Source organism: Ptychodera flava, chromosome 9 (assembly GCF_041260155.1).
Source record: "Ptychodera flava strain L36383 chromosome 9, AS_Pfla_20210202, whole genome shotgun sequence".
Lineage (NCBI taxonomy): Eukaryota > Metazoa > Hemichordata > Enteropneusta > Ptychoderidae > Ptychodera > Ptychodera flava.
The window spans coordinates 41731403-41742147 of NC_091936.1; the positions used below are offsets into that span (position 1 = coordinate 41731403).

At 35.8% G+C, this 10745-nt stretch overlaps 1 long non-coding RNA gene across 2 annotated transcripts; it reads left to right on the plus strand.

Annotated features, from left to right (window-relative positions):
- The first annotated feature begins 3775 nt into the window (after positions 1–3775).
- LOC139141044 (uncharacterized) lies at positions 3776–8327 on the plus strand. Of its 2 annotated transcripts, none has more exons than XR_011554119.1 (4): positions 3776–3952; positions 4423–4464; positions 5930–5987; positions 8210–8327. It is a non-coding gene; the product is annotated as an uncharacterized lncRNA (long non-coding RNA). The 2 variants fall into 2 exon arrangements; XR_011554120.1 differs by lacking the exon at positions 8210–8327 and adding an exon at positions 6432–6472.
- The last annotated feature ends 2418 nt before the right edge of the window (positions 8328–10745 follow it).

Here is a 10745-nt window from a genome sequence, read left to right on the forward strand (position 1 = left end):
ACATAGTCTCAAAGACTGCAGTTTTCTAATTTCTTTTAAAGTTCATTTATTGAGTATCCTTTTATGGGAGAGCAACAGCCAAGTCAGAGGACCTCTCCTCAGTTACGGTGTATGTTATGCTCTCATGGAATCCTACCAGCATGCATTGCAGGAGTTTTCGGTGCATGGTGTGAGTAATGCATGTAAAACCTTTCAAGCAGAATTTTTTGAATAAAAACTTGCTGCAGTCAGATAAGTTCACACAGTATTTTGATTTGTTGTCTTCAGTTTTATTGTGGCATTGTCTTTATGTAATATGTTTTAGGTATGTTATTTTAATACTTATGGTAAATATTTGACCTCACACTTATCTTCAGATCAGACAGACTCAATGAAAATGTAGATGGCATTTTCGGAACAGTTCAGAATTCAACAACTCACTGAAATTTGAGTTCCAAAATTCAAATGGTTGTCAACGGCAATATTGTAATCGGGACAAGGAGATTAAGATGAATTTAAAAATATGTTGATATATGGCAGAATGCAGTATAATGCGTACACTATTCTCCATGTCAACTCCCTAGGACAACAATCAGAACGATAACAACCTTCCGAACTTGCCTGCCCAGACTCAGTAGTATCATATATGTTGAGTTTCAAGGATAGCACCCAGAAGCCATCACTTATTTCTTCATTTTGTCATCTCCGTGCATAATTATGAGGTTCAATATTGATAGTCAGCATTAAGATAGCATATTTTTTTAAAACTATTTTGAAAAAAACAATGCCACTTCATAACCTGCCTTGCTCTGAAACAGTTTTTTGTTCCTTGACGAACTCAAGAAAACTCAGGATTTCATGTCACAGCAATGTTATGTCTCTTTTGTGATAACACGATTAGAACTAATTTGGGATAATTGGATAGTGAAGTAATGTTGATTTAATGTACAAATGTTATCTCATCGGCTTTTCTTTCTGTATTACACACTTGTTTTTATGAGTAATATGCAATATTGCAACATTCAGCTGTATGGCACCTAACACTTTCAAGAAATTCGCAAAATATGAAAATCCAATTATCCCAAATTAGTTCCAATCGTGTTTGATGTTCAGTGCAGACAAGACACTATAAACACCTTTCTAGCATGGTGAGAAGTACCAGGGCGAACTATGCAAAACACATGGTTTCACCTAGGAAAGTTGCCAATGTATTGTTGTACATAAGTACATAAGTTGAATAGAATGCGTAAAATGTGGAATACAGATTGATTAATCAGAAAGTTTGAAGATTTTTCAGAAACTGGAGGAAACTATTTACATCATCTGCTTTCTAAACTGCAACATTTCTTTGTTATAAAGTGTCTCTGAGTCTCTGAAATTTGATGGAAAGTTTTTGACAGTGAAATAAATTATGACCTGTGTTTGTTCACTTTATAAATGGACCGCATTTCACAAGTCACAAAGACTGTCTTTTAGGAATAGTGTCAAATCGAATATGGTTTCACGCAAAACAAATTGTAAAGGCTGTTTCTATGGAATTTTGAATTTCTTCAGTGGATTTATTGCAGTACTGTATAACATTTTTTTTGCAAATGTTTTAGATTATCTGTTGTTGCAATCCATGTAATGTCAATTTCTGAAAAGCTACCTGCCTTGGTTGGACCCACCACATGCAGTAGTTGCAGTGTGTAGCGTCTTTTTCAGTTGCATTCCAAACAAAGGCTGTTGAAGTGCCAAGTTTTCTTGTAGTTTGATAATGCAGTGTAGAAATATATATCATACAGACAGACTAAGCCGTGTAAAAGCAGACTTCACTTAGGACAGTTATGAGAATAACATTTTTGTACAAAACAAAAGACTGGCCGTTTCACTTCCATTCAATGTTCTTGGACAAAACTTGAGAGTATATTTTTTGCTGAATTTCAGGACTGTTTCCTTATCTCTCCTTTCTTTCCTACAATGTATAGCCAGAGAACAGTAATCTTCATCACTTTACAATAAATGGGGATCAAAAAGACGCTGAGTGACTGTCTTTGTGTTTATTTTGTGAGTGTGCAGTGGTTATACAGTACCTATGAATTATGCACACCGTGGAAAAGTTGATAAGACAAATGCTGTAGAAGCATCTGTATTTCCAATGGAATACATATTGAGTGATCAGTTACTCCTCATGGCAAAGGCTTGAGTGGGTATGCTTTATTTCATCTGTGGGATTGTAATAGAAACTTTTTAAACTATCATTTATTGAATATACTTATAAACAAACAAACAAACACAGGCAAAAATAAAGTTTTTTATTGACAAACATGAATACAAATACAACTCTTTATTGGTTCTTTATTATATGTGAGAATAATCATATATAAGTAATTAACAAATATGCATAAACAAAATAAAAACAAGGAGCCTTACACCCCCCCCCCCCTTGTTAAGGCTCCTTTGTTAGGAAAAGTGAAGCCATATTTTGCATCTATACTCAAATTCCAATAACTTTTAAAAATAAACTTTAATAACTTTAACCTAAATAATTTTATAAACATACCAAGCTTTGTATATGATGCACATATTTTACACTGAAATACTTAGAATATTGATCATGAAAAATCACTTTGTATAATGGCTATGAATAAAATTCCTTCCAGGAGGAGTGTTGGGAAAAATTTGTCATGATGCACAAAGTAAAAAAATATAATTGGCAGAGGATCGGGTAGGAAAAATGTTACCCCATCCTCCCAAAAAATCCACTGGTTCATCTCTTAGTGGAAGCAAAGAAATCCAGTTCAGTGAAAACACAGCGACCGCTTTTACAGTGGAAATATTCACCACGTACCGGCCGCAAGTTTTATAACGTACAATAACCAACAACACGGAATCTTCGACGTTGAAAAAAAAGAAGACTTTACCTAAAGAGGGCGCCCTTCAAATGTGACCTTATTTTCCAGGTGAAAGCGAAAGGAGCGAACGTGCTCGAGGTTGAAAGGTCTTTACAGAACTCTGTACGTGGATGTAAAAACAAGTCGCAAAGTCCAACAGTGTTCGTCCTTTGTTGAAGTTTTCGGAAAGGCAAGGTTTGCAACATTTCTCCAAATATTTCTAGATATGATTATTGTTTAGGTCCCTCTGCCAGTAAATGTTTTTTCTTTGATTCCCATTTTGGGCCAGGTAACGATCAGGAGATCAAAGATGTTTGTCTATATACGGGCGCGTAGGCGCAGAATTGAATTGGAGGCTGACAAGCGACGGTGTATGAAACTGGAGCGGCTTTGTAGACACTAGTATGCATTTCATTACTGCACATCAACAAGAAATAGACAGGAACGTCTTATGATCTTTAAATTTTCAATTTTGTTTGTGCCTCACCATAAATTTATAGGGAAGTTGAGGAAAAACCCACCAGTTTGACCTCATGAGCCGAAATTAATAGCTGGACCAACGGACTGTTCTGAACTGACAGTTCCCATGTATAATCCCTGTTTTGTGCAATTTACTGCATTTCAGCATATCCGCCCTGAATTTCGGTTCAAACGGGTTTTACCTGTATTCTATACACAGTTATGTACACGTTACAAAAAGATAGTGCCTCTTTGGCCCAACTCTTAAATCATACAAATTTTAAACTAACGAAAATAATGTCCATCGACAACTATGAAAATTTACCAATCGGGTTTTTTTGTCACAAATTATTGACATCGTACATTATGTTCATTTCAGCCAGCTGAATTGCAGAATTCAAGCATATTCAACTTCAAGCCACAGTGTGATACACAACATCTGAAGCATCATGATCGGTCAAAGCATTTCTCTGTTGGTCTTCTTGGTGGTAATTGCAGTGTTGCCTTCCAGTGTGATCTCTGACGCCTGTGAAGCCCTAGTTGGAACTCAAAATTATTGCTGCATGTGATTACAAGGACAGCTCTGGAGCTTCACTCGGCCACGTTGATCTGAGAGCCATCGTTCCAAAAAACCCTCCTCTGTAAGTTGCTGTTAAATAAAGTTAACAGTCATATACTTAACAAATATCACAGGAATACGCTGTCGACTGGATCCCAAATATCAATTTTAACTTTCCCAAACTAATCTGGAAATCAGATTTATCTATTCATTGACAGGAATCTTCAAAACTCTGGTTTCGTCAATAGATTATCTCATAGCCTCCACTCTGTTGTAGTTTTATAAATGAGTAACTAATAATTTTGGTCTCAAAATGCCTTAGAATGTTATCGCCCAGGATAAGTGCTCAATGCAGAGCTCTGCACATGCCATTGTACTCTGCAGTGACCAATAATAATAACGATCATTTAAAAAAATAGTTATGAGTGAGAAAACAATGATATCATTTGCAAACAGCCCTGCTGAAATAAAGTGCATCAAAGTAAATCATATGACAACTGTGTGACTGAGGTATACAAAATAAATACTTCATTTTTGCAATCTCTTTTTCAGGATCAACAAAGTACAAGGAGAAGATGCTTCGCATATCTACAGGTATATTTCATTCCTCCATTATATTACTTAATGCGTACCTTTTAACCACTTGGCATTGGTGAAAGCCCATTGTTTCCAATGAAGTGGCTGAACTAAGATCCAGAGAGTAGAAGAAGACGGAGGTTGTTAAGTTTTGGCACAGGTATGCTGTTTTTGTCACAGAAATCGGCGTCCACTACTTAACCTCTCTTGTAATACTTGTAATATTTTATATAATACATGTTTCAACATGTAATGTTTCAGATATTTTACTGTATACCGGCTTGTAATCAATTAGAAGTATGGAAAGGCGGCCAAAATCTGACATTGTATCTCGAAATCTTAAAGGATGGGGTTATCACATCTGCATCTGTGAGACTTTCTTATTGATAAACATTGTGTATTCCCAGAAATTGGAAATGAATGTCAAAGTTTGTAGCGAATTCAGCATTTGATTCATGTTCCTAGGTTCACTTATTTTGGAACTTTCCAATCACTTCAAGACTTTGCCAAACAAACTTTAGTTGTCTCCCTTTGTTTATAATAATAATAATAATAATAATAATAATAATAATAATAATTTATTGCTTGCTTGCTTGTAAATATAAGATTTACATCACATTTGTGACAATAAAAGTAGTATAAAAATAAGTTCAAACTTTTCTCCAATAAAGATAAAATAATACAGTATAATAATAATAGCTAGTAATGAATACCGGTATAACTAGATATTTCTTTGTTTATATAAATTGAAAATATACTCTGCAAGTTGTTCATTAAAAGACAACTCTTGTTTTATTGGAAGAGAAATAAGCTGATTTTCAGTTGTATCGTTTGGGAAGTTGATTTTACTTAAAAACTTTTTTCTCTTTCAACTTTGTATTTCTGACAGACTAATAAAAAGTGTGTTTCATCTTCAATAGTGTTGGTGTTTCACTGATTGCAGTGTCTTTCAGTAATTGGGGTTTTTGGAACAGTGTGTCTCCCTTTTTCAATTGCTAGATCATGATTGCTAATGCGAAGTTTGGTGAGTAACTTGCTTTTCTCACCTAGTAACTTGGTGTGTTAAGTAGGGTTCTAATCTAAAATGATGTCTTAGTTTGTTTTATTTGAGGGTACTTTGGCTGCGGTCACCTACTTTTGGTACAGCTACCAGTTCAAAATTTGGTATGCACAAGGGATGTTTGGATTATGTTGCACACAGCAACAAACCCCAGTTTATGGGTCCCTTATGCACAGCCGCAGATGGAGCAACCCCCTCCCTTTAACATTACCGCCTTGTTCTTGGCCAACAAATGTGAAAATGACACCCAGTTAGTGGGTTAGTGGAATATGCCTTTTTGGTGGACATTGCCAATGGAATTCTCTTGTAGGAGCTATGGTATCCAGCCTCTTTGTAGATTCAGGGAAGTAATTAGTCAAAGGTATTCCAATGAGAACTGATTATTCTTTTACATCGTAACACAGATGTCTTGTCATTTCACAGTTACAATCCCTGTAACCCATTCACCCAAGGAAAGAGTGGTGCCTGTACTAACAAATCTGTAAGTATTATAGTTGTCAAGTGGCATTTTGCATAGTGATCAATGCAACTGACATGTTCTCAAATCGGTCAGGTTTCAGAAATGTACGTATTGCTCATACCATAGACTGTTTGTCTGGGGTCTATGAAACACAGTTATTTACCTGGTTTGTTCCATTTGTTGCCCAATTACTGGTACCGTAATAATTTTAAAGCACCTTGATCACATGTACTTGTGGATATGTGTGCTATATAAGAACCCATTATTATAATTATTATTATTATTATTATTGTTATTATTTATTGCCCAACTACTGGTACATTTTGTTTCATCGGCATAGCAGTTTGTCGCAGTTTCACAGGTAACTGCAGAGCTTATACATGGCAGCTATAACTGGAGTTATTTGTTTGGATTTGTGTTTCAATCCCAACTTACTGAGTGATTTTCCAATATCTTTGATGACAGGCATGTCAGTTTGTCGCTGGTGGAGCAGAATATACCCTGGGAACTCAAGAGAGTGTCCAGTACTCAGTGGATGCATCAAATAATGTGATTTTCACATACTCAGACACACAGGACACAGTAAGAAGGTACATTCTTGGGGATGAGTTACTGTGTGTTGCGTTGTACTTCAGGAAGAGACTAAAGTTTGTGAATTGTTTTGAATGTCATAACTCATATTCAGCAATGGATACCAATTATACCAAGGTCACATAAACTTGTATTTTTGACACGATATTAGGATTGAGCTTAAACTTGTCCTCTTTTTAGCCGCTAGTGCATTTGCATGATTTCCACTTTCCTGTAACTTTTTAAAAAGTACTTTACTGCTTGTTTTGTTCTTCATGCACCGCAATGCTCCAAGTGCAGATTTTCATCTGGCTGGCAAGAGTAACAGTAATGGTGAGAATTTGCCTTTAAGCACTTAGGGTGTGGCTGGTTGTAAGATGAATAGTGGGGATGAGCTTTCGGGTGCTTGGTCTGGCTGGCAAGGAAGGGTGAGAATAAGGTGTTGCTGGCAAAATGAAAAGCGGGGATGAGCCTTAAAGTGCTAGGTGTGGCTGTCAAGTGATGGTTAGAATTATTGCCTGCAAGTGGTAGGTGTGGTGGTATATTATTAAGTCTGGTTGGCAGGTAAGGGTAAAGGTGGGCTTTGAAGAGATGCCTACCTTATTCTAACTTTTCCATCAGCATTGCTCTACAGCATTTAGTACAGGTTACTCAACTTGTATGTGTGGCAGGTAACTGCTTCTTGCAGCTGTACGTGTGCCGCTGGAATTATGGTAAAGATGACGATTGTAGTGAGGATGCAAACACAGTGTATTTTAAAAGTCAGTTATACTGCCAATATTACACTTTCACATAATGCAAGGTTCACCCATTCAAACTGACAGATCAGGAACAGCAGACTACTCAAATTAAAAAATGAAATATCATCAGGTTTATTTCAAAGTAACACTAAAATGTGTTACTGACATGATGTTTAAAAAAGTGTGAGCACATCCTGTTCAATATATGTATGGCACATGCATGATTGAAATGTGACACCTACAGTTATTGTAGGAGGGGCACTTTCTGTAGACAAATGAGGAGTGAGTTTTTTGATATATACTGCACCTCAATGACTACAATGTTACAATTGGTTTCAACTTTCAAGGACTGCTGTGGTGACGTTGAAATGCGACAGAAATGCCAAAGTTCCTAAAATACATGTCGTAGGTGAAACAGTCGCTACATACTATGTAAGTGTTAACTCATCAGATTTTTATTAATGGGAAAAACATTTCCATCCAGTTGTTAAGTTATTCATCATTTAGCCACATATCAAACAATTAAAGTGATATAAATCCAGTATATCATTCATTAAAATTGACCAGACAGATAATTATCATTATTACAGAGTCATGTACAAGAATGAATCACACAGTTTGGAACCAGCCATCACCCCCTTTCACCTATCTGTGGTCCATCTAACTGAAAATAGATGTCTGAAAGACCCATCAATTGTGGGCACTCTAAGGGACAGTGCCAATGCCACATTGCCAGCAATTAATCATCTATCTATAATTGCAGCTATATATTTTCTCATGATTAGGTACAACGTCATCATTCAAAAAATAGAGTCATCATTGCTAATCCATATTAGCTAAAGGTTAATGAAAGTGATTTTAGTTTCATGGAGATCGTTATGTGATATGTTCCAATTTTTTTACCCCGTTTGATGATGTTTATGTGACTTCCAGGAGTATGAGATAACCACGGAATGTGCCTGCCCTGGAGTCTGTAAGGATGGAGTGGCACCAGTGCCAGCCCCTCAGGTCTGGGTGTCTTAGAACAGGCAGTATACTCTGGATCATAGAGGTATCTGTGTTTTCTTTCTTTGCAAGACACCGCTCAAATACTGGTATTTGGAATGTTTATGATATGATTGTCTGCACAGATGATGGATGAACATATTGTGCCCATATGTATGTACAGTGCTGTGTATGTAGATTTGTAACTACAGCACACATACTTACAAATTTGCTTTTCATTTTTTCTCCCCTCCTTTTTAAGGGCAATATTTAAAATTATCTTCATATGTGCATCACATATATTCATGACTCCAAGCTTACAGTTTTAGTACCGGTATGAGAAGAATTGATGACTTACTGGACTGAGGTTGGCATTGTGATAGAAATTGTATTTATAGATTGTTAATCTTACAAGTATTTTAGACATGCTGCCAGCCTATTATAAACATCTACATTGTTTCTCACCTTTCTAAATCAACAGCTCTTCACTTTTGTCATTTTATATTTTTTCAGACTACGTAGTGGGCCCCAGTGTCTATGCCTAACCTCCACAATAGCAAAGAGTGTTTATGAGGAAGAGCGCCTCCAAGAGACAAGAAGAGTACATTTATGTACTGTTCGCATCTAAAGTCAAAATTAAAGGGACAGCAAAGTGGAAGGTTGTGATGGCACTGATAAATTATAGAAACAGGATTATTTAGATTTTGGAAAGTTATTCAGAATTTGAAAAGCATGCACCACAGTGATGTCTAATTTCATTCAAATTTGCAGTACGTCACAAATTAAATCTTTCTCATGCATTTATAATTTTGGGATTGTATGCAACACCTTAGTCTTGTCGAATGAAAGATATCAAACCATATTGACCATTTTATGGTGTACATGGACATATTGTAGCGTCTGTTGTCAAACTGGTCTAGCAGTAACTATAGAAATGGCATACGCTTTGCTAATTATACAAAAGTGAGTTTTTACCTATAGTTATCCTCTTTCTACCAGGCTTCATAGATAAACCATAGAAATAAATATAACTTGGGAGAAAAAGGATTAAAATCAGTATTGATGAAGTCAAAATAATTTTGAATCTTCCATATATCTGTATTTCTATTTTCCTAAACGTTAGTTTGTCTTGGATATACTCAGAGTACAAAATAATCTTCAGTATTTTTTATGCAATAAACAAGGTACAAAGAATATCCAGTGATTGTCTTTGTTTTGACCTCCAACATGTAATCATATTAGCTGATGTGAAATGAACCAGTGAACGTCGTTGAATAATTACCATACATGTTGAGAAAAGTGACAAAAAAATCTGCTGTTGTGTATACCATAGATAGTGAAGTATCCATAGTAGTGCAACACACACACTCACTTCTTCAAAACGTGTTACTGTGCAAATTTGTTACTATATATCCACGGTCAGAGACATCAAAGTGGAACTGTTGCAACTACAAAGTTTAATCAAAGTTGGTTCAATAATGCCCTTGAACATCAAGAAAAAATGACCACATTATCAACTGGTAACCGCACTGGATCACACCATGAAACTAATTGACATGCATGAGTACCGGTTTGTCATTTATGTCGTCAGCTAGTTGGGCAGTTTGAAAGGCAAAATTAGCTCGGCAGTTTGAATGGCCAAATTATTACTGAATATTTTGGAAAAGAAAAACTTTCAAGTGATTGCCTATTGGTCATACAGGATTAATTTCACACAACAAATTTGTGTACCAGGGAACACTGTCATTCTACAAAGTTTGAATAAATTAGTCTCTGGCATGCGAAAATGATGACAATAAGACAGAATGTGCCTCGAAGACAGATACTTCAAGACTCTCAAATTTTGACAAATACACTTTATCTACCACTTATATAGAGGCTTGTTTTGAAGCTCTTGGAGTCAGAAAAATTTTCAATCTTAGGTTTTTGAAATCAAAAATTTTATTTTTCCCCAAATAGTCTACACAGGGATGGAAGCCATTTTGAATTTAAAATATTGGTAAATGTTAGGTAATTTGTTTTTCAGTTTTTTTTCTATTTTTTAAAATTGCTCTGGTAAGAGAATGGTTGAAAGTTTCATCGAGGCAAATTTTAGCGAAAGTTTATCCTTTCACTTTCGTGATGCATACTGCCTTAAACATGAAACTATCTTCACTAATTGTCACATGGTAGCCATATTGGATTGTCTTGCAAAACAAAGTGATCTGCACATATCTGCTAGTGGTCATAGATCAGAATCTTTGTGCAAAGTTTGAATGAAATCAGGTTTTGTCAGAGTATTGGCTGCAGATGAGATCAGGAATATGCCTGCAGGAACCAAAGAAAGTTTCTTCAACACTAAGACACGAGGATTATATAGTCATGATGAAATTAGATAAAATTTTCAATTTTTGTGATTTCAATTTTCTCATTCTTGAAGCTGTGATAGCTTCAAAACCAAGAAATGTACCTAAAATTTAATTCACACGCAGACAAGCAGTTGCAC